At 40.4% G+C, this 27,723-nt stretch overlaps 2 long non-coding RNA genes across 2 annotated transcripts; both read right to left on the reverse strand.

Annotated features, from left to right (window-relative positions):
* Nucleotides 1-526: 526 nt before the first annotated feature.
* On the reverse strand, nucleotides 527-3,662 carry LOC130180452 (uncharacterized). The gene is made up of 3 exons (XR_008829407.1): nucleotides 3,210-3,662; nucleotides 1,741-2,062; nucleotides 527-1,477 (listed from the first exon to the last, which is right to left on the reverse strand). It is a non-coding gene; the product is annotated as an uncharacterized LOC130180452 (long non-coding RNA).
* Nucleotides 3,663-6,102: 2,440 nt separating this feature from the next.
* LOC130179765 (uncharacterized) lies at nucleotides 6,103-27,493 on the reverse strand. The gene is made up of 4 exons (XR_008829321.1): nucleotides 27,075-27,493; nucleotides 26,816-26,966; nucleotides 26,083-26,231; nucleotides 6,103-8,253 (listed from the first exon to the last, which is right to left on the reverse strand). It is a non-coding gene; the product is annotated as an uncharacterized LOC130179765 (long non-coding RNA).
* Between the last annotated feature and the right edge of the window lie 230 nt (nucleotides 27,494-27,723).

Consider the following 27,723-nt stretch of genomic DNA (forward strand, 5'->3'; position numbering starts at 1 on the left):
TAGAGATGTAACAAAGAGAGAATATCACTGGTGGTGCAGAAGATATGTATTAAGCCAAATTTCTGTGTGTATTTAACCAAAAGATGTCAAAAAAGATTTTGACATCTTTTGGTTAAATACACACAGAAATTTGGCTATAAATTGGCTATAAATATAAAAGATTTGAACTCAGTTGCAAAAACTCTACACACAGATAAATGTACTGTAAGTGCGAGTGGGTTAAAAGTCAGGCAAGTTCATGAGGTGATCTGTATCTAAAAATGACTGAAACTCAGAAGCATGTATTCAAAATAAATAAATACACTTTGACTAACTCTTTTCCTGGAATAAAACTACCAGTGGAATTTGGTAGTCCCCGAAAAGTAAACAATTTTCCTTTTTGGCAGGGAGACCCCCCCTCCTCCAAAATAACCATCTTTTGTTTTGAAAAGTATTTATTTTCTGATCCAAGATTTATAAGCTACCATCTGCCTGTGGGCAACGCTCAACTGGATTATTTACCCAACGAAAATATAGCGGTGAAAAATTCATGTCTGCATGTCAGTCTGACCCTTGGTCATCTCCTGGCTCCCACCTCTGCGATGAGAAAAGCCCCTCAGTGTTGTTGAGTGATGGGGGTTAGAGAAGAGGTGGGCCAGACGCTCGTCTCTCTGCAGCCTGTGACATCCTCTCCTACTCTCCATTCCCTTCTTTTCACCACATCAGAAAACATGGCAGCCGCTGACAACCAAGCACGTTCATACGTTCTCTAAAAGTGCTTGTGAGTGGGAAGAACCATTATAGATTATTTCATATCTGTTTATCCCCTGTACCATTTAAAGGAGCAAACAATTATCCTAGAAAATAAATTGTGCTGAAATACATATTTATAATTAAAACATTTAGCTATGGTCCATAATATTTTATCTATATTTCGGTGGTGGTAGTATGCTAATTCAGTTCCGTCCATATTATCTGTTATATCTATTGAGTTATATCCTCCAATAATCACAAATCACATTTCATTAGTGACCGCATGATATAAGTACTGTGTATGAATTTGCATTAATCTTGTGCAGTTTATACAAGAGTTAAGGCTCCATCTTTACGTCTTTTTACATTAACTGATTATCAAGGTGATGCTGTATTTCTGCAGCCTCTGTGTTGATCCACATTTCTCTCCTTGCTGGAGATATAGGGATTCATGTCACTCCAGTGAGGCCTCGAGACTTCCAACTAGCAATAACTGTCAAGTTCATAAGGAAGTCAAATATTCAGTGTGAGGAGTGAAAAGCAGCCCTGTGCATCTGACAAGCTCAAGGGGGGTTTGGGCCTGCCAACAGATTAAGTGGTCACTGAAGCCCACATGACGTGTTCTGCGTATTTCATATGAAAGCAGTATTTCCATAATTCTACATCTCTCTGTTAACCACTTGTCTAAATAGTCATAAATCACAGCCGAATTCCTGCACTCGCATCCAGAGCTGCCATAGGAAACCTACAGCGCGACCAGAAAAAAATTGCCACATTATCTCCTTTCAAACAAAAACATTTGGATTCACTGAACAACAAAACAACATGTACTGTGCTGCAGTAAAAGATTGCCCCAAATTACGGAAAATGATTGCTATGTTTATCATGATCAAAATCTCTTTATATAGCAGAGACACACGCATGTGCGCACACACACACATATACACACACACACACACACACACACACACACACACACACACACACACAAACACCAGAGTTTCTCACCTTTCAATTCTACAGTAACTGCTAACGTCCTTTGGGAAAGGAAACCAGCCACCAGTTAGAAGAGAAGACTTACTGAGTGATCCATTCTTCCCTTCCACAGATGAGAAAGTTAATAGGTTATATCCTCGTCCTCAGCTGGGATTGCCATTTCCTCTCCCTGTGACCTGTACATCAGATGGTTGACTCTTACAGGAATCAAGGTGAAGAAGAACAAACATGAATGATGGAAACTGGAAGGCTGGACCCTGCCTGAGGTCTGGGTCTGGGGCTAAAAGGGCTGTGGGACTGGGGCCGCCTGCTCTGCTCCACTCCACTTGCCAGCCTGTGAGGGAAGATTGGAAAAGTCATCAGCAGGCCTCAGGCCAGGGCCCTGCTTGAACAGGGGTGGCCACCAACACAATGTCTCCAGACAAATGGCTTTTCATGATGTGATCACTATCTGATGCGCTGCGAGGGAGGGCGAACGCAACATAAATGGCACTTTCCTGTTGAAAGAGAAATCATGGATGATGTAACAGCGCTGTTTGAGGGTGGCCAGAGAAAACAGATATGAACAGGGCTCTGTTTGTCTGCTGCCCGGGCAGGCAGCCTCAGCCTAGGTAGCCTCTCTGTATTCAGAAAGTCAGTCATAAAATTTTGTGTGAGGTGAAAGATAGAAGTGGCTTTGCGGCTTTCTTCATGCTTGCTGAGTAAAGGGGTCAGTCAGTGTGGTGTAAAGGGGAGGAGACGTCTGTCAAGTTAAAGTAACTGCAGCATGCTGCAGAACAACTAAACACATCCTCTGTGCATTATGTCATTTTGCCATTTGGAACAAAACAGAACAATTACCAGCCTAATTTATGCATTTGGATCATTTGAAATAGGAATGACTCATGCCAGGAAAATACAGAACAGCTTGACTATGACTGTAATAAATGTAATGTTTAGACCTGGCTCCAGTTCAGTTCCTTCAATATGACCTTTGCTTTGAGACTGACACGATTCCCTACAATAAGCTAACTGTGGAATTGGCTTTGTGCAACAAATTTTTAGATCATATGATTTGTAGGTGGGGGTTGCCACAACTTCTGCCCAACATGCCAAATGTTGTGTGGTGCAGCATATTTAACCGCTGATGTAAACCAGTTCCATATGGCACGGCAATGTGGAGTAAATGCAGTGACCACTAGAGGTCGCAACAGCCACACCACAGATCACATGATCAGCCGGCAGCACACAGATCCTGCACACAGTACTCCTTTATAGGGTTGTCTTGCATGACATATTTCTCAATTCAGCATTCACAGTGTAAAAATATAAAATTTGCAAGGTTATGTCAGTGAAGAATACACTGGATAAAGATAATGGATCAAATATATTTTCTAACAATCAAGTTTACGGATTTAATTCTTGAAAAAAGACTATACAATGTGATGATGTGTATTTTTCCAACCCTCGTTTCACCTGCAGCCACATGTTGCCCCCCTCACCTCCAGCTGAAGCTCCCTATAAAGACATGGCCCTCCGCTTGCTCTTTGTGGTTCACGTCCCTGAACGTTGCTCCTCAGGTCAGACCACCAGTCCCTCAGGAGGAAGGTCCTCACCTCTCTCCCTTTAAAACAACAGCGGTGGCCAGGTCAAGGCTCTGTTTTTTTTTTTTTTTTTTTTTAACCTGACATTTCCTCAAGATGGCTACCAGCAGGAACAGCTGCAGGTAGAGCACTAACCGCAGCTGGTGCAGAGACATTAACACTGTGATGTGAATGTTCTAAAACATTTGTAAAATCGTAATTTCTCCTCTCTTAACATTCAAAAAGGCTTGGCTAAATACACAAATTACAGTCTGTATGGTCAATATAAAAGCTTAATGAGAGGACATGACAGCTCGACTCAAATTTGTAAGTTCTGGTAAGTTGCAAGTTGGTTTTACTATAAAATGCCCATTTGTATTTTTAGGTACCAGTGTTACTGTAGCAGTATCACTCTCTGTGCGCACGCACGCACGCACACGCGCGCACACACACACACACACACACACACACACACACACACACACACACACACACACACACACACACACACACACACACACACACACACACACACACACATGCAGACGTAGACAAATATGTTCGCCCTGCTCTCTCTTATTTTTGGAGGCGCAGTGAGATCTTTTGCCAAATACAGCTTTATACTGCCTGGCCTCCCATCCAAATGGCTCTATAACAGTTAAGAAACCTCCAGGGCCCACAAAGACCAAAAAGAAACAGAGGAAAAAGTGCAATTGGCAGCCAACCACACATATTCACTGAGCTCATCCCACCAGGCAGCAGTAAATCATTATGAAAGCAAAAGACATAGTGGTTGATGCTATCATCTAAGACCAATAAAGCGCCCATTTGTACGAACAACCTCCTCACATATAACTGTCACTAACTGTCATGTCAGTAGACATTTCTACATGTGGCTTTCGCAGGATCTCTGTTTCAGTAACAGGACGAGGGCTGGAAGAATCCTCATGTAAAAGACAGAGAAATTAAGCTCCTTTGTCTCTTTAATCAGACTTGCGATGCAGGGCTGACTGACAGAGATTTGCCTGGAGGGCGTTTACAGTCTGTTCCCACAAGAAACAGGCAAGGAGATGATACATTGGTTCCTAACAAATAGGGAGCAGGAGTCCTGATGGTTGTAGCAATCAGCCTTACATTTTGTCAGAATGGAAATAGCATGTTCCTTTTGGTAGAACACAAACGCAGTCTTCAGAGACCTCCTGTAAGAGGCCAATTGGCTTGCTCTTTTCTGCGCTCCTGGGATATTATTCCCCCTTGAAAAGTTTGATGTCCAAACCGTTCAAATAAACAAAATGAGAGGATATGAATAAAGGCCTTTGGTATGTAGGACACAAGAGATTTGGTTGTTAGTTCACTTATTTAATTCCGTATTTTATATAGTTTTCATATTGGTTGCAATGTTGCCACTAGAACGGGGTTACCAGTTGTTTCAGTAAGTACTATCTGAGTATGTGGTCCCCTCCCAAGATGCACTCTGCCTGATGTCCTGTATTAAAGGGAAGAAAACCAAGGGCGTCATCCTGTGACACGGGCGTCAGTAGGCACCTCATTCCCTCTGGGCCTCGCTTTGCCTTCGGCTCCAGAGGGGCGTGAGCGGTTTGTCTAAGATGTGGGGGCTCTGCCAAGTTCAACTCAGTCCAAAGACATTGACTACTATTAGCTGGCTTCCTGACCGGGATTGGGGGATTCACAGCGGGACAGGGGGGCCTTGGCGTGATCGTCTTCTCTGCCTCAAGCCTCTGCCCTGTGATCTGGAGGCAAGCTGAGATTGCAGAGCGCTGCCGTTTGACCACAGTTTACTCTGTGAGCGAGGGAAGGGGACGTGGCCATGCAACAGTTTTTACTTCATCACTGACTTCATGTGGGTGGTCCCCCCCCCTTGCTTGAATACAATGGCTGCACCAGACACTGCTCACTCACATACTGTCCTGCCTCATTGGAAAAGCCATAAAACACGAGTCGTCCAGGGCTCCCAGGCTGTGCATGATATATTCTGAGTTTTCTGTTTCCTCACAGATTACCTTACATTTACTGGTTTTGTGCCAGAAGACTAAATGCATTTTTATCAATCACTGTCTGTATTTTCCCTGAAATATTTTCAGCACAAGCAAACGTGATCTGACAAATTGAGCTCATTACTATAGCTCATTAATATCATTTATGAAAAACATCCTAGTCCTGATGTTTTGAGAAGCCCAGTGGGACGTATTTCTTCTCAAGGAAACAATCAGTCAGGTCCACTGTAGCAGCGTGGACGTTGTCATTAGTCCACTGAGCTGCCATGTGAACCTGAAGACACGGTGACCATACCAAAACCTGTCCCACAGAGGCTGTGTGATGTGATTTATATGTGTCGATAAGAACAGAGGAGAAGCTCTGTTGTGCGGTCTGTGTATGACCTTGCTACATGACCTGAGGCAGTGGAAATGAAGCAGACCAACTTTGTAATTTCTCTGAATTGACATCTGACCAGAGAGGAAATCTAGACCAGTATGGCTTAAATTAATTCACTTCCATTTTTCATGCCTCGCTGGAGATGGGAAGCTGCACTGTAAACCAAGGTCAGATTATCAAAGCGTTCACTCATTCATGTTAAACACATCCAAATGAGAAACTATCACTTGCACAATAGAACAACAATTAAACAAGGCTGTGTACATGTAACATATTACACCACTGATTTTGCCATTGATAAATTCTTCAGATGATTTGGTAGAATGTCATACTTCCTTCATCAAAAGCAAAATTTTCACAGGCTTAGTTCCTATTTTTCTTCTTTCCTATCTCCTTTTTTTTTTTTTTTTTTAACAGAACAAACAAGTCAGACATACAAACAAAGACATACACACACATGTATGCACGCACACACACACATACATACAGTAATGGAGATGTAACTGGAAGAGTTCTTGCAGCATATGGATGCCATTTGTAAGCTGCACTGAGAATGTATAGGTCAGTCTTACCCTTTGGTATCTCTCTATCCATCTGTTTTCACATTACTTGCAAATTATAGTGTCCTCCAGACCCAAATGAACATAAATCAGGCCGGTGAAAGTGCAGAAGTTTTCCCATCTGTCATAAAACAATGATTTAAAGTACGGGTTGTCAAAATATGGCGCTGTGAATTCGCCCCGCTCCCCAGCAGTAAGAACACAAAGCGCCATCTCATCGGAGTAATTTATGGCCTCTGAGGGAACGGAGGGTGATTAGGGCTTAGGCCACCAACAGCCAGAAAAACAGTAGGAGCTCCAATAAGGATGGCTGGAAAACCTAGACCGAATTTATCAAACAATTCAGCGAAATCTATTTCTGTTAGGAGAGGAGAGCGAGATATATGGCCTGTTTAGTATACTGGTACATCACTGGAACATTTGGTCATACTGCATTTGTGAGTTTTGGAGATTCTACATTAAATAGTCGTAGCCCGGGACATGTGATGTATTGGTCAGCTGAGGTGCCAGAGGCCAAATCAAATATACAATGGGACGTTCTTGGATTTTAAACAACATATTCGTGTAAATGATGTCACCGAGTCTCTATAAAATTGTTTCTTTTAAAGGTGGAGTTTGAGGGTGAAAGCGGCTGTGTTCAACAGTGGCCGCAGGTTTTTGGCATCAACAAACAAAAGGACTAGTTAAAAAATGCTTGTCTTAACCGCCTTTACCTTAAATGGCCTTTAAAAACTGAAAGGCATACATGGTAACTAAAACGGCACGGTGGGACACGGCTTCCTGTATGGTCAGTTAATATATTATGATTAGCTCAGTACCACAGTTGGTTAGAGGAAATGCAGGGGTACAGCTCCTGGAATAACAGCCAGTTACTGTTGAGGTGAGGTTGGGTGGCTACCAATTAATGCTTTTGCTTATTGACACTTTCATGTGTCTCTAAATAAATGCAGATTTCCTGTGAACCAGAAATGGGTGCAATAAAACCGGCTTAGGTGTTCACCGCATATCAATATGGTGTTATTATGTCCGACTCAACAATGAGAGTTTTATAAAGAAAGGCTTGTCTTCCAGACCTTTCTCCTCTCTTGAAAAGTCTGTATGTAAATGAAAGTTTTCAGAGATTTGAAATTCCTCATTTATCCACTCAAACTGAAAACAAGTTCCTCTGCAGTCATATCAACTCATCACCTGCAGCTTTCTCTACATGGGAGGCGTCTTCCATGACTGGGCAGGTATTGTTTTTGCATCTATTTTTACAACTGCTCTTCTGGGTCCCTGGCCAGTCATCAGCTCTGTGTGGAGGGAGTCATGCCCTCAGCCCCCACACAGCGTACAAAGTTCAGAGCACGTCCTCGCAGGGCTAAAGGTGTTTTCCTCCAGAAGTAAAACTGTTTTCACTATACTATCACTATGGGCATTGGTGCGCATGCTGTTTATTGCCCTTATTGCTATCATTTACATGTCATCTCTAATGTGAAATGTAATAAAAACACAGTGGTATGGAGGGGACTGAAGCTGAATGATTTCTGTTTGGTTCCTGTTGTATAGAAAGTAGAGCATAGACTGTTTTCATTTGTATACTCAGCGAAGGGCCTGACACACATTAAGTAATTCTCCACAAGCTTATTTGGGTTAATTGTTGCGGCTGCTTGGCAATCTCCTGAACCACCCAAGCATCAGCTCCCTGGAGAACGTTGTGCATGTCCGCTAACCAATCAGTAAAAGGGTTCTGCATCGCCGCTGGCGGTCCACCCTGGGATCCACCCTGGGATCCAAAGGCTGTTCTGGCCAAGCAGTTACTTATTTCTCTGGAGAACTCCAATGCCCTCGCTGGGACTCTTAAACATCTGAAGCTGAGCGAAGTTCAGGGGCCTTTGCAGCCGCGGCCACACAGGCCCTGCTATCTGTTTAAACAGCAGGTAGTCCCCAGCTCTCTGCTGTTTGTGTCCGTGGCTTCCTCCTCCAGTTAGGGGGGATTTTCCCATACAGTCCATCGTTCCGAAGGGGCCCTGTTTTCCAGGATGGAGGTCAATGGAAACAAAAACACACATTTAGAATATGTGCCAGAATATTATTATTTTTGTTTATTCTTTGTAGCAGGAATAGTGATGCAGCATATGTAAATCAGTGAAATTGATTTGATCAAATGCAAAAGGAATGCCATTTTAGTGTACAGTATGATGTATGCACTCATTATTTAGTAACATTTTTAGTAAAATATAATTAGCAAAATTTTAATGCTTTTATTGAATGACCATAAAGAAAAGAATTATCAGAAATTTAGAGAGAAAGAGCAAAAGAAAGAAAAATTCACTAAAGCTCCAACATGTCTGGGAGTGACTGTGTCCACTGTGCAGCCCAACAGGTCTCCTCCATCAAGGTGGCCTCAGCTGGGTTTCTATTGCATCCCACGTCAACACCACTGACAGCAAAAAGCACTTAGGGACCAACAGATCACTTTACCATTCCTCCAGCAGGAAGGGAAGCCTCGAGGTGGGCGGTGGGGGGTTGGGAAAGGGGCAAAAGGACTGCAGGGCGCACACTGACAGACACTGGCCTGTAGGTGGGAGTATTGATGCTGGTTTAATAGTCCCGCCAGTGGAGGGACCGAAAATGTGCAGTGAGAAGGCACGGTGACATTAGTATTCAGAGGAAGACAGTCATTTATCTTAAATAATTGCTGCTGAATATTTCATATTGTTCACAAACCAGCCCATGTGAATTTTCTTTAATTTCGACCCTTTAATGTGTTGATATAAAAACTAAGATATCTGGGAAATGCCCTTTGTATGAAACTAAATCTGTGTGGTGCGTTCAGAGCCATCAGGTCAATGTAAAGGTTATCATCTCTCTTGAAAACTATGTCCCATCGTTTTTCTTTTTTGTTTTTTTATGTAAATCTCCCAACATTTTTGCTTCTTTCAACTTAATAGCTTAATTGCCAACATTATGGGTTGTTCTGGGGCACAACTGGAAGACATTATTTCATTTCAATGCTTCATTTGCAGCTAGGTAAATATAAAAACACCAGTTGAAATATTTCCGGGCATGTAAGATGTTTTGTCCATGATACAGTTCTGGTGAAGCCGGGGTTCCCTGAAATGGGACGATCAATATCAAATGAGTCAGGAAGAGTATGAAATAGAAAGTAAGGTTTGAATTTTAGATGACACATAACTCTAAAAACTATTATCATTTTCGTTTTTACTAAACATTATAACAGAGCCGCTTTACTCAATGCACCTAAACTGATTATCGAGTCAAAAATATAGTATTCATGTATTTTTCTAGCAATTGGCCACATTATATTACAATACCGATACATACCTGGGAGGAAAAGGTAAATTAAATGAAGTCAAACTAAGAATTTCCTGAACTCTAAGTATGAATGGGATGACTTTGAGGTTGTCTCGGCGCTCAGAAAGTAGATCTTATTTGTGTGTTTGCTTTCAGCAAGTGGGTCACCCTCAGTGGATCTCACCAAGCTGTATAATTCAGCCGCGTGTGGCCCAAAGTTTGTGGCCCAGAGCCCACCGCTCACTCTTTCTGTGGGTTACCAAGGGTGAACATACTCCCTGTGGTACCACACACACATATGCACAACTGCAACACATATATTTATGTACACAAACACAGATCCATTCATGCCAATATATATGCACCACCTCTACAGTACACCCACACAAATATTTTAAATGAAAGAAAAATAACCTTTAAAAATACCTATAATTGATTTTTTTTTTTTTTTTAAATAAGAGGACAAAATTAGTTTTGTAAAATGCTGGCCATGCATTCAATAAAATGTCTTCCTTTACCATAATTTTACAAAACTATGTAACATACCCCCCTGAAACATTTATGCTTTTAGGGAATTTGGTATTAAAGCAAACCATCAGACTATTGAACAAATGGAAAGTATCTAAGTGTTTGTATCTGGCAGCTCTCGTATATACAGTAAGAGTGTAAGCTTGGCAATGGAGCTTGTTGGCCTAAAGCTGGTGAAGTAATGTAGCCAGGTGAGGCCAGGCGCCAGTAAAATTTACACAGTCACACCTCCACTAAGATCAACTCTGAAGATGTCTTTTAACATGGGGAAATGTGGCCATTCACAACCAGCCAAGCGTTTCAATGAACCACATTAGCAGTTGCACCATTGTTTTTCAAAAGGCAGCTCAGAACTTGCTTTGATGGCCGGGAAGCTGGTCCACATTTCACTTTGTCAGTCTGATGAGTCTCTTTTCATTTTAATCTGCTGAGTCTTGCAACCTCCATGATATTGTAACGCGAACCCGGGCAGGATGTGGTTAGCCAAATGTGGTGTAGCTCCTTAAATGAACTTGGCATTCTCACTTTAAATTGTTTTTAAAGTGTGTAAATTAGTTCAGAAATTAGTTTAAATATATCGTGTGAAAAACTGTGGAGCAAAGATGTGATGGGTGATAAAAGTCATTCAGCAATTATAAGATTTAAAGGGGAAGAAGACTGATGCTCTTTCTCACTTTCAGACACCATTTACGTCAGAAATATGATGTTTTTATAGCAAATGGAGTTTTAGCAGAATACACTGTGGTGGTTGGGCGTGTTCAATCTGTGTGTGTCTCCTGAAACTCTTTGAGAAAAATTAATATTCCACAAAGGGGGATGTCGGCCATCTCTCATGTCCTCCGTCACTCATTCACAGCGAGTCATTTGTAAGTCACACTTTGGCTTTGAAGGGAGTCAGGCACTCACTAGAGAGGAATTCCCGCTGAGGGTAAAAATCCTTTGGAAGAGACCTATGATTATATCTATATTAATGGGTCTGTAAGTCTAGAAAGATGTTTTGTCTGCTAGATCGCACAAATAGAGCTTTTTCACAAAGAAGAGGGTCATCTTAAACTGATTAGGTTGCAGAAATATCAGGTTCTTTTTGAAAGCTTGTGCTGTGCCTTTGGTCTTGTTGCGCAGACCCTGATGCCAGATGCAATAAATTATTAGTCTAAATCAGAACAGAATGCCAGCTTTACATCAGGATAGTGATCCATGTCAAGGAAAAGAAAAAGCATGTTTGAAGCAAAGCAACGACCCAATGTCAGGGTCTATCCCCACTAAGTCCAAGGCTATTATTTACTATTTCACATTGCACATGGGTTTGGGCTGTTCATGAAAGGGTAATGTACGACTGAGCTTTGTGGGGACTCAAATGATTTAGTATGTTTTATTCTCAGCAAAAACAAAGAAAACAGAAAAAACTATTAAAAGAAACACAGCAATGTGCTCATAAGATCACACAGCTAGCTTTGTGATATTTTTGTTTTTCAAAATGCATAAAAAAAGATATACTGAAGAATTGATAAATGTGTGTATATACAGTATGCATTTATATATACACACACACACACACACACACACACACACACACATACACATATGCATATACATATATCTACATACAGTATGTATCGTATGTATATAATGGGGTCTAAAAGTCTGAGACCACTTCTCCATACAGACAGTGGCCTCAGACTGTATGAGTACTGGTAAATGATGCAACACAAACGGTTGAGGACAATATATAATTAATGAGAAATTTGGCATTTAAAATTTATCTTTGCAAAGCTTAAAAACAATATCCAATTTCAGCCTTGATCATTTGTGTGTCGAACCCAATAAACATTTTTATAATTTTACAAACATAAAACAAACCAAACTCACATTGTGCAGAGTTATAATCTACATTTTTCTCATTAAAGTTATACTGTCTGGAATAAGATGCACTCTATTGCTCGCTCCCGCAACGCCACAAAATATCTTTGTGCTTTAACAGACTATCGTAATCATAAGGGTTTTGTGGGCCTTATCTAAAGCAGTGTGTCATTTTCAATATATCTGCAGACCATTTACTACTTCTGCTCTCTTGTTATAGCCTCAGCAGCAGAGGGAGGTACCGAAGGGAGATTTAGGTTTCTGCTCTATTTAAAAGTTTTATTTAAAATCTGGGCTTGCTTTCATTTGACCAGTGCTCTTTGTAGAGACTTAAAAAGTTTTATCTTCTATAAGTTGTAATAATCCTCATATGCCCTGTACATGCTTGAAAGGAACTGTACCCAAAGTAATTTTACTCCACTGCACTTTCATGTAATTATCACGGAAAGTGACTTTGTACTGAATAAAAAAATAAAAAAGACTTAAATTTACAATTACTAATAATGACAATGGGAGGCCATAGTATAAATACTCTTAAGGATATTTAGTCAGTGAAGCAAACCACAGTGTACAGTGCATTATATACACACACACTACAGAATACACTTATAGTGATATCCCGGTAGAAGTTACCTATTCAGTGACAAACAGACAAAACATTCCTTCTACACCCATCTGCCTGTGCAACAGAAGAAAGTCATACTGGCGTGTGGCTCGAGAGCCACACCTCTTCCAGAATCGTAGTCAAACAGCTCGACACAGTTCAATGAGAAGACAACACCCCCTCCCTCTTCTGTGGAACCATGAGTGACTAAATAGCAGGTCTACACAAACACTACCAAAACTTCATGAGTGTCATCTTGGCAAACAGCATCCGTGTCCGTGGAGCACAGCAGCCTAGTGCTTCCAGGATGTACCCATGAGCCCCGTGGGAGCTGTCAGAAGTCAGAGAGGACTGGGCAGGGGATATATGAACAAGATTTCCAATAAAACAAGGCAACTCTGACCAGCATGCAAGCTGCAAAATCAGAACCAGGTGGGCTGCCCATGTTCAAAACTATCAAATGAACACCAGATCATGATGCAGTTACGGTGTATATGTTTTTCTTCCTCTCTCTGTGCTACTAAAAGACACAGAAGTGATGGGCTACATTTAGCAAACACTGCACCTTGTTAGCATGATAGAAGGATATGTGAAAATGGCCCAGAGCCAACAAGAAATATTTCTCTCTTTTAACCTCAGTCCAGTGTCAGTCCAGGCCAGAAGTAAAAATGCTCTCAGTATGTTAGCTATACCACACTCCTATTATTTCCTCTTATACCACATATCATGTTAAGCCTTTGGCCTTCAAACATTTTTGTACATTTGAAATGGGTGGGTATCACTTGTCCCAATCAGGAAAAATGTGATTTGAATAAGGCGAGGTGAACTGTTTAAGTGATCATGCATTTGCCATGAAATATGTCCTCATTAAGGATGAAAGATTAGGTTACCTTTTTGCAACAAAAACGGTAAACTGAGTCAAGAAAACACTCAGCTTTCTAATGTTTTCCTGCCAGGACTGTAATGCAATTTTCTGCACTGAAGAGGGCCATATTCAGAAATAAGCCCGAAGACATGCAAAAAGGCACACACAGAAACACTTTGCTCGGGGTCAGGAAGGAAGTACCTTGCCACTGAAAAGTGAGTTAGGAATAATGAAAAATACAAAAACAATCAAATGAAAACTGGTCTATATAAACGTAACAGGAAACTGTTAGAAGTTAGGACACTTTAGGGCTGTTATTGAGGCTTATTTCTTTTGAGCCTCAGATATAAGACAAGAGACGTGTGAAAAAAACCAAAGTACCACAGATGTGATGTAATGACACTTTAAATCTCACTCTAAAAATACTAACAGTCAATGTTAAACTGAGTGAGTCAGAGGTTCAGTAGTGTCCGTGGCAATGGTGGTGGTGCTGACAGCTTTTAATAGTGTTGCCAGCTTGAACGTAGTTCACAGTTAAAGAAATAATACACGGATTGCTGAATGATTGGCCGTTACTCAACTTCGCTGCTGCATGCAGAGCATGGATGCTAAAATCATTTGTGTGCCTGGTAGATCATTCTCTTCTGTACATGCTAGCTATGTCGCATGTGGAGTGATAATATGTGACTGGATTTTCAGAGGCAAGAACGCTAGTATTTTAGCAACAAAATTTTATATGTTGCATTTCATGTATATTTCACTAATATCCACCACAAGACATCCATATTGCCTGACTAATGTGTAACACTGACCTGTGTATGTGCTAGTAATGCTAGTTGTCCATTATGATCCAGCGTAGTCTATGAATGCATTACATAATGGGTAAGGCCTGTTTCCCAAAATCTTAAAGCTGCACTAATCAATATTTTTATATTACCGATGAGTCAAATGACTATACATAATGTGAAAGGTCGCTTGTAGGGAGAAACGGTGATCATCACTCACACAGTGGAGCATTTAGTAGCTAAAGAGTCAGAAAAATTGGAGTTGGTGGAGACCAAAATGAAGCTAAAAGACAAGGGAATATTAGACCAAAGGTGTCATTTGGCCACAGGCATGACTCTAAAAAATATGCTCTGTGTCTGCTGGATGTGTTAATAGGCAACTGTTTGCCTGTACATTTGCCATATAACTTGACATGGTGATAATGTGTTATGATTTTTGGGACCTTATTCTGCAAATTTTACGACACAAGATTTCAGTATTGGACTAAAAAAACTATTTTGAAATGTCTGACATTTAATAATTTTATACCAGCTAGTTGAGTTAAATCAAAGGTTATTCCCAGGGATGGTGTGTGACACGTTAATGCCTTTGTTTGACTTGGATAACAGTATCAGTCAATACTGCTACATTATTCACTAATTTATGGACAAGTTGCATCACCTGCTGTAACTGAGCCTGTGTGTACACTGCTTTGTAGGGACATCTTTGTATAACTGAATTGCATTTCTGACAGGATGTAGGAGAAATGCCCTAGAGCTAGGCAAAAAAAGAGCAATCAGATTAGGACATAGTGACATCATCATCAAAACAGTTTTTCATGGCTATCATCGTGCGAAGCGACATAAAGCATTTGAGTGGAGGACATGAAAGGCCTGTGACAGCATTTTCTCATTTGAAGTAACTTAAGCTAAACTTTCACCTCTCAGTTGTGCTATTGGCTCTACAGAAATACCTGTTGTGAGAAGTCTGGCATGGTCTGTTTGTGGTTAAGTCGGCCATGGGTACCCCTGAGGCAATTTCATGTATTTCCTTCACACTTTGGTCAAAGCTCGTAATATGTGACAGATTATACCCCCAAAGAAGGACTGGAAGGAAAAGTACAACTGCACCAAGTTTAGTGTAAAGTGTGTGTTGTGTGTACACCCTACTGTTAGCATTAGTGGCAGTCATATACAGTATGTAAGATAAGACAGGTTATTGCATCAGAAAATTGAAAAATATGCGCTTGCTCGGTTTATAATGTTAAAATGTCTGATCACTTTTGCTTTTTGAATCCCTAAACAGTTTTTTTGTATTTGTATGGGTTCTGAATGCTAATTCAAAAGACTATCTGGCAGTTTTAAATCTTAATAGTTTCCCTATTTTAGATTCTCTCCCCTTCCTTTTATACCTATCCATACATGTCCATTCAAACCATCTATTCTGTGATGACTGAAATTACTATTTCTTTTGATAAGGCATTGGTCAAAATAAACAAAACTTTTAAATAATTTACGCAATTAGTTTGACTATGACACTAAATCTCTGTGACCCACATGTTGGTACTAAAGTAAACTATGCAAATAACTGGGTAGTTTATGTAAACACGGTGAAAATGGCTGCTTAGCCCAGTAGCAGCAGCAAATCCCTAAGTACTGGAGCCTATGATTAGACCCACTCAACCTTTGGAATAATAAACTTCAGCTTCTGGTCGTCCTTAATCGGACATTTAATCTTTTTTTTTTTTTCTAGATCAGAGTTGGTTCAAAAGCTCCTAACTGTCCTTTAATGCCCTTTAAGTGCTCTCACTGAGTAGCTGTGTTTCATGTGCAAAAGCTTTTGCCAGCTATTCATAGTTTAAGATAGGGGCTGGATGAAGCAACTTGTCTTTGAGTTAGTTAGTTTCAGTACTGATGCCAGTTTGTACTCGAGTCAGTTTGTCTGTCAGTGTCACCTGCATTTACGGCTGACATTACCAAAATAAGAGCATGATTAACAACACTGTAAATGTTATTAATATGTAGTCTATTTTGTTTGATGAAACAACTTTTTTTTTTCCAGGAGTGCCACAGCCAGAAAGTCCCCAAAAGATAAAAAATAGAGACATATCTTAAACGGACCCGCACCTTAAATGTCCACTCTATCATTTTGTGCAGCTGCACACCATCAGAAGGATAATTAGTTATATTGAGATGGGTGCACCTCAGCATTTTTGTTGATTTGAGATAGTGAATTGGTTGCCGTGTTTTTTTGCTCCAGTAACAACTGAAGAAAGCTGCTGTCTCAGTCTGGAGTAATCAGGGTGTATTCTGTTTGGCATGCATGAGTGCTCCTGAAGTCCACTGGGTGAAGGGGAACTACACTGGATTTCAGCCCAGCTGGAAAACTGTCCTGTGAGAAGCTCTTCAGCTGTGAAATGGACAGTCTGCATTTGATACAGCAAACAGTACGAGCTCAGATGAAATGACAAGACAGTTACTGAAAACTTCAAATCAATACTTACAAAGGCAACTTGAGGCCTTTTGAATGTAAAGCAAAGACAAGAATCTCAGAGTGAAGCAGTAAAGTTTTGTTCCATTCATATCATGTTTGTTTACACAGTGATCAATTGGTTGCAAGAGCAGCAGTCAGCTACAAATTATGTGCGAGCACGAGTGCTTACCACGCCGCACTCACACTCAGCTGGTTTTGATGCAGGGATGGGATCATGGGACAAGTTTTGGACGGCTGTGAAAGGGCTGCGGACTCTGGCGGTGTGCTGCAATTCTCTGTGGGTGGGAACACACACCAGTGTGTCCTCAGCAACCCAAAAGCAGCCGTACAGTGCTGGAATAAGAAGGCCCGACCCCATGGCCCACGACGCAGTGGTCCAACGGCGCCTGTCGGCTGAGCCCAAAACACCATTTCTTCACCAGATGTATTTCTAAGATTTGGTAGTGCAACAACTTCAAAGTCCAACTTGATTGTTTTTGATTGTATGATTATTCAATGCTGCCGTCTTTTTCTTTTATTTCTGGGGGGAAAAGATATTATCATTCAACCACACTTATTTAATTGCAGCAATTGGAGCCACTCTAATTGAGCCTTGCCTTTCATCTGTAATGGTAATGATTATGAGATTGTGTTTGTGCTGAGCAGTCTAGTCTGATGAGTAAGAGAGGAATGATACGAGTGCTTTGGCTGAGATTTCATCTGCTTCTTGAATATTATATTTTAGCGTCCTACGCAGTAAACTATGCTACAGACGATCTGATTTAATACAACATTTATTTATGTTTTTGCAGATATCAAACAAATCCGAATCAAACGTGCACTCACATTGTTCTTCATCTTGGCGTATGTAACTGATTGAATCTTTGTAATGGAGGTCTTGAATAAGTAAACAGTGAATGCCTGTTCACAATGTCAGCGTGCTTTGTCAGGGCCACGCAGACATTTAAAGAGCATCTTATCATGTTGATTTAAGCAATTAAACATGAAGTTGCCCTCTGCAAGCTCCGACTGACTGTATCATCTTAATTATTATCTACAGAACCTTATCCTCAAAGCGTTTTTTGTAGCCCGATAAAGAGAACTTATCACAGTGATTACGTGGTTAAATGTCTGGCTATTCGAAAAAAAAAAAAAAAAAAGTTTGAAATTGGGAAATGTAAGGCACAGTGCAACTTAGCCTTTAATGTGTTTGGGTATAGTGGTTTGCAAATGCTTTCAGGGTGCATGTATGTTAAACAAAGTAATTAATCCTTAAACGATTCCTCATACTCTAATCCTTTTTGTGTGACAAGCATGTCCCGATTACAGGAGCAGAAACAGACGGTGCTTTGACCCAGGAAATTGTTAGTGGGGTCTGAAAAGCTGCTAAGTACTGTAGGCAGAGATTTGAAAGTTCACAACATTAAATTTCTGACTGTATCTTAATGATTTACAATGATTCAGGATTAAGTTTTATAGGTTTGAGATCAGAAATCAATTTTAATACCAGTGGCACTTTGCTCTTTTTCCAGCCAGTGGTGAAGATACAGCTCTGTAGCTATAGTTGTGCATGTACTTACTAATATCATCCTATGTGACTTCAGTCTTTTGCCCCTAAATCAACCACATCAAGATCATGATCTAATCAAATGTGACAAAGCTTTGCAGGGAAAGATGGGCAGCGATCTGGACTCTGCCCACGCTGGTATAGGAGCTGTTTTGACAAGGATTATCACTTTCATCACCAGGTAATTCATAACAGCCCCCAGCTTCTACAGACCTCATATCTCTCCTAAAGAACTGTGCTTACAAATACGAGAGCAATGCTGGTAGCTCAGTTTCTCACCTTCTGCTGAAGTAGGAGGGGGAAAGAAACCAAAACATTCAAACATCACGTTATCTTTGGCCCATATTGCAGGCTGACTCTTGCACAGCAGCCCGGGCTGTGAGTGTCTTGGCAGAACAATCACCTGCATGGTGACGCAAAAGCCAAAGAATTTATCCAGAAATCTTCATAAATCATCTCTTTATGTTAAAATAAACTCTGCCCATGCAGCTTTGACGGGCAGCTGATGGATTTTGTACATTCTGAAGTTTCGCAATTTTGATCTTGTTTAATGATTTTGTTTAATGTTTGTGTCATGTTCTCAAAATATTCACACAGCTCTTCCTGTAGTCCTGACAGGTACAGTAGCAAAGACGTTATCACACGCCTGGGCATACAAGTTCAACAAATGTAAATTTGATCATTCACACTACACTGCGTTTCATAGCAAGCCCTGTCTTGACTATCACAAGAAATATTATGTGCAGACTCTATTTCAAACACCAGTGGACTGACCTGAACTCTAAATCCAGACATAGGTATATAGAATGTTTATGATGTAAGCATGCCATCTATTCATTTTGTACAATGCAAATGTTTTCACAGTGCAGTGCTATCATAACAGCATCTGAAACAGGCCTCCTCCGCCCTTTCCTTCAACATTTACTAAACGCTATTACACACAGGTAAGTACAATTACACTGCGGCGCCAGTGGTCTGCAGAGCAAAGTAGTTTAGAGTAGTTTAAAGCAGCACTGTAATGTATATTTCTAAAATTTATTTCTTATCAGGTAGAAAACAGACTTAAGTAATATATTTTTTGAAAACTGTGGTGTTCCAGCTCCATCATTTTATTAAATAAAAACTATTGACATCTATGTGTTACCACGGTTCTGGATGATTTCTCTCCAATTTCTCCATAGGTTACTTTTAAACGTTAACTTTTACAAGATGTGGACTACATTTGAGACAGAGAAACCATCCACCAATGTTCTACTCATGTTCATGTCAGTCTGCGTGCTCTGGTTAAAAAGCACTGAAAAGACACTGTGCTCAAGCATTACAAGGGATTTCCTTACACACATTTGTTATGCACCAAGTTGAAAGTTATCACACAAAATTAGCAAAGACGCGGATAGACAATGAAAAGAAAGCCAAAAATGTGGCAGCACGAGATTTTCCTCATTGCTTTTTTTGTGCGTGCTTAAACTACAGTTCCAAAAAGCCACCCACACTTCACCACGTAGGGAGAAACCAGTCTCAAACTGGCACCTATTTATGGACTGCTACTGCCAGACAGAAATTCCTCCTACAGCGAAAAAAGCCCATTGACTGTGTAGCTCATCCATCATTCCAAAGCCATTGGCTTTAAAACAGAGGCTGCAAGGCTATGATTTGGTAACACACTTTGCTTTGAATGGTTTCCCCACTTATGCTTTTGACTTCCCTTTTAACTTTTTTTCTTTCAAATAAAGCCCTTCTCCTCTAAAGTACCTCACTAGCTGAATATTCTACATTTCGGCTGGTTCCCTCCACGGGGCCGAGTTTATGACCTTCAAATATGTGCAGCATGTGAACGTAGAGGCTTGTCCCATGTCGTGTGAACTACTCACTGGTGTGACAGGTTGAGGAGCTGACGTAATGAACTCAACTTCACCTGCGCAGGCGGCTGCTCACGCAAAGAAAGATGTCGTGGCCCCTGCCATACCTGCTTTGATGCCAATTAACTAATCTTCCCACCAGTTCAGTCCAGGTATGCAAACATTGTCGCGCTATCTGTGTGAAAATCACTCCACTAGTCAAAATGACGTTTATTCGGCACACTCAAAACCAAAACAGACGAAACATTCCTTCCAGTGTCGGGTAAACTTTGAATGCCATTGTGATATTCACTCACCCTGTTATTTATGATCTACTAAGCTGTTTTTGAAGCTATGATAGTTGACAGTTCAACTTTGGCAAATATATTGTTATTATGGCCATTTATCCAATTGCTCAACTTTGCTGGGAATCATTCATTGTTTATTAGAGTAATGAAATGGATAATGGCTGCCTAGAAAAGACTCTTTCAACATAGCAGCTGAGGATATTTAAAATAGACCTGTTAGCTGTTGTTAGGGATATAAATGTATTTCTGTTTGGGGCTGTCTAGCCTATTTTTATATTTTATTTCCTCCTGGCAAAAGCCGAGTCTTTCAGCTACTGTAAGTCACTGCTCAGCTTAGCTGCCAAAAAAATGTATGCACTTAGATGCTGACCACTTCAGCTGTGCAGCCCCAGTGTGCTGGAAACAGGGAAGACGACAGCATGCAAACACAAGGGGTTTGGCACCGGCAGCCACAGTAATAGATCATTGCATTGTTGTTTCTGCTCTGATTTTTCTAAAGATCATGTCAGTCAAAGAAGGTGGCCGGCGCACTCGTGCATTGCACAGACAGCATAAGACAAAGCAGCCAGTAGTTATTCCTGTCATATAGACTCTGGGAGATAAGCAGTGAGAAACAGAGGAGATCTTAGTGATATGGTTGACAATAGTAAGCTGAGCAGAGTCCAACTCTATGCATATCTGAAGGAATGCAGTGTCATGACAGCCAGTTACAAGATATATATATATATATATATATATATATATATTCTTTTGCAATAAAACTTTGTTTGACTTTCCAAGGGCCTGTTCCTTTCAATTCCAAATTGGAGGAAAAAAAATATTAAATCCACTTTCCATCTATATATAATGTGTTCCCATCCATTTACAGGAACAGTAGAATAAGAATAAAGCAAGCAGAACATTTCAGAGATCAGGGTCTCTGGTCAGGATTGCAACAGAAATGGTGATAATTATATCAACAGTAAATTATTCTATACTTTTATTAACAATATCTCTGCTAATAACAATTATAGTTTACGTGCTTCCTGCAAAACTCTCGTGACAGCAGGCACATCAGAGGAAATGAAAGAGTCAGGGTCTTACAAGAGTTAGAAGAGTAAAACTGGCTCTGGGCTGCGCTGTTGCACACTGACAACATTTTCCAATAGAGAATTCGGCATCTTTTCTTGACTGATGCACCTGGGCCTTTAATACGCGCAAACAGTTATATTATGAATCAAGGTCAGTCAGTGTGCTGAGGCCGGAGCTTGGATGGCTACCAGCAGGGTCTCTTTCCTCCAGTTCACAGCTTTAACAAGTCTGATTTTGAGTGACCTGGGGAAAGGGTTTAATGACTGTTTCTTGACTGTGTTTCAACAGAGTGTGGGTGGGTGGTCTGACGCGACTGGGCAGGGACGGTACTCTGATGTACAGTGCAGTAAATGGATGTTAGATGTTAAATGCAGAACAACAAACACTCTTTTCTCCTCACCATCCCAGGAAAGTACCGAATTACGTCACATTGTGTATTTATATGATGGTTCTAAATTGTTTGTTTTCTGAAAGACATTAGTGCAGTGATTTCCCACAGATAAGGTTTTGTGTTGCATTATTTTTGATACTTTAAATCATTTTTCGGCTCTTTCTTCAATTTTTTGTCTCCTCATACATTTTTGCCATAAAGGAAAACCAATTGAGAGTCTTAAGAGACTCGACCTGAAGGACGTCTTCTGAAGATACTGTAATATCTTTAACAAGTCCAGTCATAATAACCATCACAGACTTTTATAGGAGGCCCGGTGCCACACCTCTCATATTAGCAGTGCTCCTTGAGAACATTTCTTTTGAGCCCAGTGTCTGAGTATCAATTGTTTCATCTGAAATAAATCAAATTATCATGTTTATTATGAGTTTGGTAGGTTTACCTCCCCATCCCTCTCCTTAGCTCCTGCCAGGTTTATGGTCAATATAGAGCCGACACCAGGATTTAAGATAATTATGCCGCTTACTTACAACATACTTTTCAAGTTTTTACTCCCCTGTAATATTCCATAAATAGATGACTGAGTAAAGCAACGTGATTTTTTTTTTTTTTCCATAAGAAAAGTTGAATTTTATTAGATATATGCAGTTAGGAGATTAAAGATGAAAATAATAAATATAGCTGTTACGCTAATTTTAAAACTTTAAAGCTGCCCTTATCAATATTTTAATATTAACAATTCATCAAATGATTGCACATAATATAAAAAGGGATCACTAAAAATGACAAACTCACACATAATTGTCATGTGATCCTGCAGCTCCTCTCAGCTCTATGGAGTGTCTTAGTATCTTTCAGCTTGTTGTCTTGGTTTTACGGTAGGCAACTATAATTTTTAGCTGTCGTCAGTGTCGTTTTCAGCAGAAAAACCACACTACACGATCTGCTCAGTGCCAAACTACAGACAGACAAAGTTAACGACTAGTTGGTGAAGATAGTGGAGCATTGAGCAGCTAAAGAGCCAGATATTTACCACATGAGTTGTGGAGACAAAAACAGATAAAAAGAGGGTGAATAGTTCGTTATGTATTAGAATCGCCAGGTGGAGAGAAACATGCATGACTCCAACTTTATGTCAATGTTGCTCTGTATTTGCTGGATATGTAAATTATTAAGGGTTTGCTAACACGTTCATCATATTACCTTTATTTGATATCAGTATTATGTTAACAGCTTATTGAGTGAAAAAACTAATAATGCAGGTTTAAATTTAAACTGAAAAACTAAAGCATCACAATGATTATGTTTTCTGAAGTATGATTTTCCCGCACTACCACCTGAAATTTCCTGAGGAGAAAAAAAAAAAACATGTGTAGTCAGGGCTGTAAACTAACGGTCGCCACTCGCCAAATGCGACTAAAATATTCCCCTGGCGACTTAATTTTGGAGGGCTACATGCCATGGGGCAGGTAAGTGTTTGTCACAATATAGCAAAACATTGCTGCGATAAAATGCCTAGACATTTTTGGAGGTGCACGTTGACGGACGCAGAGGCTCTGTATCGGGGGTTCACGTCGACGCAGAGGCTCTGCGTCGTGACGGCGTCGACTTGACGCAGTAGTATAAATCAGCCTCCACGCGTCACCACCAGCCCGCGCAGTGTTGTTCCGGCGCAGCAATGTGGAGGCACATACCCGGTGTGAGTGACCCAAAAACAAAGAGTATAGAGGAGAAAGCAGCGCACCAATTAATTTGTGGTTGGCAATAAAACGATGAAACTCGAGACCATCCGAGAGCACGAAGGAAGCAAATGTCACGCTGTTTGCAAATCAGTGTCTCTTCACTCAACCTGCCGTGACTGCTCTGACGTCTTTATCAGAAGAGACCAAAGATCATGCACTGATCCACTTTGTTCTGTTCTATTTTTTTTTTTTATTTTCCTTGAATTTTGTTATTATCATTTGTTATCAGAACAGGAGGTTAACTGGTACTGGCACTGCCCATGTTCGCAATGTTTTGAATATTCAAAATATTAAAAATGTATTTTGAATAATATTTTGGTCTCTTTCCTAATATATATATCGCTATATAATACTGTTATCTCAATGAAAAGTACTGAAACAGATGTATATGTAACAAAAAGAGGCAATTTATTACTTGGCCGGTAAAAAATGTACTTGGCCGGTAGATTTTTTCATCTACCGGTCCCCTTGGCAGGTGAGCCAAAAAGTTAGTTTACAGCCCTGTGTGTAGTTACACGTCAGCTTCTCAACAAAAGCCATGTTAATTTATTTTTACTTCCCTAATGGAAAAATATTCCCCTAATTACGGTAAACAGAAAGTTGCTATTTCATATGGAATCATTCATGTTTGATGCCTGACTCTGATAAGACACTTTTGAAGTTCCACTGTATATGTTGTAAATTGTTTCTTTGAGCTTGCTCAAGTACCAAAATCACCCCTGCTTCACTCATGGGAATAGAAAGCAGAGTGGGTACCACTCCAGCACTCGGAATCTGGGCCAAAAGTTTCCAAACATCTTTTCCTGGTGCCTAAAATTAGCAGCATAATGAGGTAGTGGCTTCCTTTTCTCTGAACTAATACCCCATCCCTGTGGGACAGCATGATGTGGACTAACACTCGAGATCAACAGAAAAATCTTACACCGACACTTAAGACCCCAGGACAGAACATTAAAGGAATTTAACTCGACTGCCTCTGGTTTGAAGAGAGCTGTAACACAAATAAAAAAGAAATATAAAGTAAAAATATCAATTGTTAAAACATACAGGGTTCATATACATTACTTTCTTAGCTGCAGTATTTAAAAGGTTGCAAACAGAACCCAGAGCAGTTAAACCTTTCTCTGCAGTCCACTGTTTCCACAGTGTACACCTTCCTTAAAAAGAGTTTTATGTGAGCTCCAGGACGGCTGGGGAGAATGGAAAAGACATGCTTAAGTAGACTCCACTTCATTATTAAACCTATAGGTCACATTTAATTGCACTTGCATTAATCTGTTTTATTTCAACTAATGAGTACTGCCATAAATTTAACTGAAGGTGAGGAATTTTTATGACCTTCAGCAAACTTTTGATCAGGTGCTGAAGCTGTTGAGTTGGAGAATCTTTACTGTGTACAGTACAGTGTCCGATTACACAACGGTTTGATTTTCAGCTCTCATTAGGAATTCTCCATCACACATAATGGATGCCCTTTGGGTTTAGGGGACTGCTTTCTTTGAGGGCCAACTAAAGTAGGGACAGTTAATCTTATAAAAACAAAGTAGTTGCATACAAATTGTACCTTACATTCTCAAACATACAGCAAATGACTGGCACGCTAATCTGGCTGTGATTGCCATCTCTATATTGTTCCTGTTAGGTTTTTTATGGTAGTTATGTCTTTCCTGCATCTTTATGTTGATACAAGGATATGCGATGCAGTCCAGAGTGACTTCGCTTAAATTGCTCAAAAGTCTAATGTGCCACCAAGGAAGAAGAATATGAAGTTTGATATAAAGGAACAGAGAACATAAAAAGAATACCAGAACAGGGGCTTGGTTAGATTTGCACAACAAGGACGAACATTTATTTTAAGAATGTAGCTGCCTGGATGAAAGTCTGCTTTCAGAGTAAAAGTTCCACCCACAGAAGGTGATGAATCACGAGCTCATTGCAGAACCCCACCATTAAACAGAAACTGGACAAACCAACACTAGAGTTTTTGGCTCTCTACTTCTCTTGCTGTCCTGTAACATAAAGTGAGTACAGCACTGATTGCTTTGATACACAAGTGCACTGTGTGCGATTTACAAACGTCATGTTCACAGTTCAAGTTAAAATTGTTTTGTTGCAATTTGGGGCCTTTTCACAGGAAAAATCCTAGGGGAACTTTGATGTCGATGTCATGATTACTTCAATGGTTACTTTTCTATTTTATTTTGCATAGTTTGTCATTAAAAAAAAAGAAGAAAAAAAAATCACTTATCCCTACATACTTCTCTAAGTGAAGTAAGTTGAAAAGACATTGATCCTCTGGAGATTGAACAGCTGCTTCAAAGCTGCAGTAACAGATCGTTTTGGGCACTTGTGGACAGCAGAAAACAGCTGTAAACACAACACTGACATATCATCACTTTAAGTTGATATGGCAAACTTGTCAGCAAACAGTTTCTTATTTAACCATCCAGGAAATGCTGAGCAACACAAGCATTTATTTGGAGTCATGTTTCTAGCCTCCCGATGAACGTAGATTCAATATAGCACTCACCCTTCAGCTCTGGTTTGGTCTCCACGAACTCTTGCTTCTTAGTGATCCAATATGTCCCCCAGCTCATCACTAACTGTGTCTGTTTGCTGTTTGATGTTGTGCAGGTAGGTGGGTCAGGGATTTTTACTGAGAACAGTTGTCCGCTGCTTCTGGAAATAGTAAAGTTGGGAATTGTAAAACCAAAATGATGAACTGAAAGATGCTGAAACACTGTAGAGCTGAGAAGAAATCCAGAGTCAGGTGATAATTGAGTGTGATTTTGCTGCTATGAGTGACCTCTTTCACGTTACACGCAGTCGTCTGATCATTTATTCATATAAAAATATTAACAGAACTTTGGACTTGAATCAAATGTACTGAGTCAGTACGGGGGGAGACTGTCCTGCCAGGCCCATAAGTTATATTGTTAGGTGAAGTCTAATGGCTGTTGTAATTATAACGGGAGAAAAGGAGGAAGTCAGGTGATGTAGAATAAGGAGTGACAGAGTCTGCATGACGACGAGGTTAGGGTGGATGGACGGTTCCACAAAACAAAGGACTTTGACACTGGAGGCTGCGGTCCTTGTTTCTTTTAACCTTGACCATTCCCTAACTTTAAGTGTGTATTTATTATTGTAAACATGACAGCAAAAGTCCTCTAACCTTAAGGAAGTAGTGTGCAGTGACTTTTACAGTGTACGATTCATATGTTTACTACACCAACATCAAAAGTTTGGACCAGACAAAAACATACCTTTTCATGACAGCAGCAGTAGCAGATCAACTCTTAAATTCAGGGCCTGTCCTGTCTCATGATTTTGTGTGGCCTGTCTTTCCTGTGCTGAAATTCTCTCTCCAGCACCTTCTGCTCTCTGCCTGGACACCTTCACCTTTCACCTTCCTAGCTGAAGAAGTTTTAGATTTATTTTTCTGACGTCAGAGTAAACGTATCAAATGTGCAGTACGGAGGAAAAATATCTAAAAATCACGTCTATTAAAATATTTACCGTTACCTGACAGTGACACACTCCAGAGACAATGCAGAATCCTGTATTTTCCAGCCTCAGTGTCATTAACCTTTCCTGGCTAAGAGTCTAGACTGCAGTTTCGGTCTCTAGCAGTCGTAGTCGTCGTCGAAGTTGTAGCACAAACAGCCTAAAGTGCAGATACATTTCACTGCTACGTTTAGAGTTATACTATACTGGTAACTAACTAGCTAACTCTCTGCTCCAGTCGCCAGAAACACCGCTGTCCCGCTCTCAAGCTTACTACGGATCTTGCACGGAGGGGATTAATCAGTGTTATTTACTCGTTAACGTGCTACTGCTGCCTCTTAATGCGCGGGTTTAGTTTCAACACACGTCTGCGCATGCGTTTGATGCGTGTAATATCATAACTGATCTCAGAGGGGTATAAATGACAACAAGCTCACTTTAGCTGTCGCTAATCACCTGTCCGGGATTATTCTCAACGCGCATGCGTAAATCCCCCCAACAAGGCAGCTGTCCTCACTGCTTGCCAAGCCCCAGCCTTTGTTAATGCGACACTGTCACAACCACGAAAATGACAGAAACGATACGTTATAACGGAGTTAGCTAGCCTCAGAAACAATAACTGGTTGCCATCACAAGTGGGCAGTAAATTACATGATGAGTGCACAGG

This window comes from Seriola aureovittata, chromosome 13 (genome assembly GCF_021018895.1).
Source record: "Seriola aureovittata isolate HTS-2021-v1 ecotype China chromosome 13, ASM2101889v1, whole genome shotgun sequence".
Classification (NCBI taxonomy): domain Eukaryota; kingdom Metazoa; phylum Chordata; class Actinopteri; order Carangiformes; family Carangidae; genus Seriola; species Seriola aureovittata.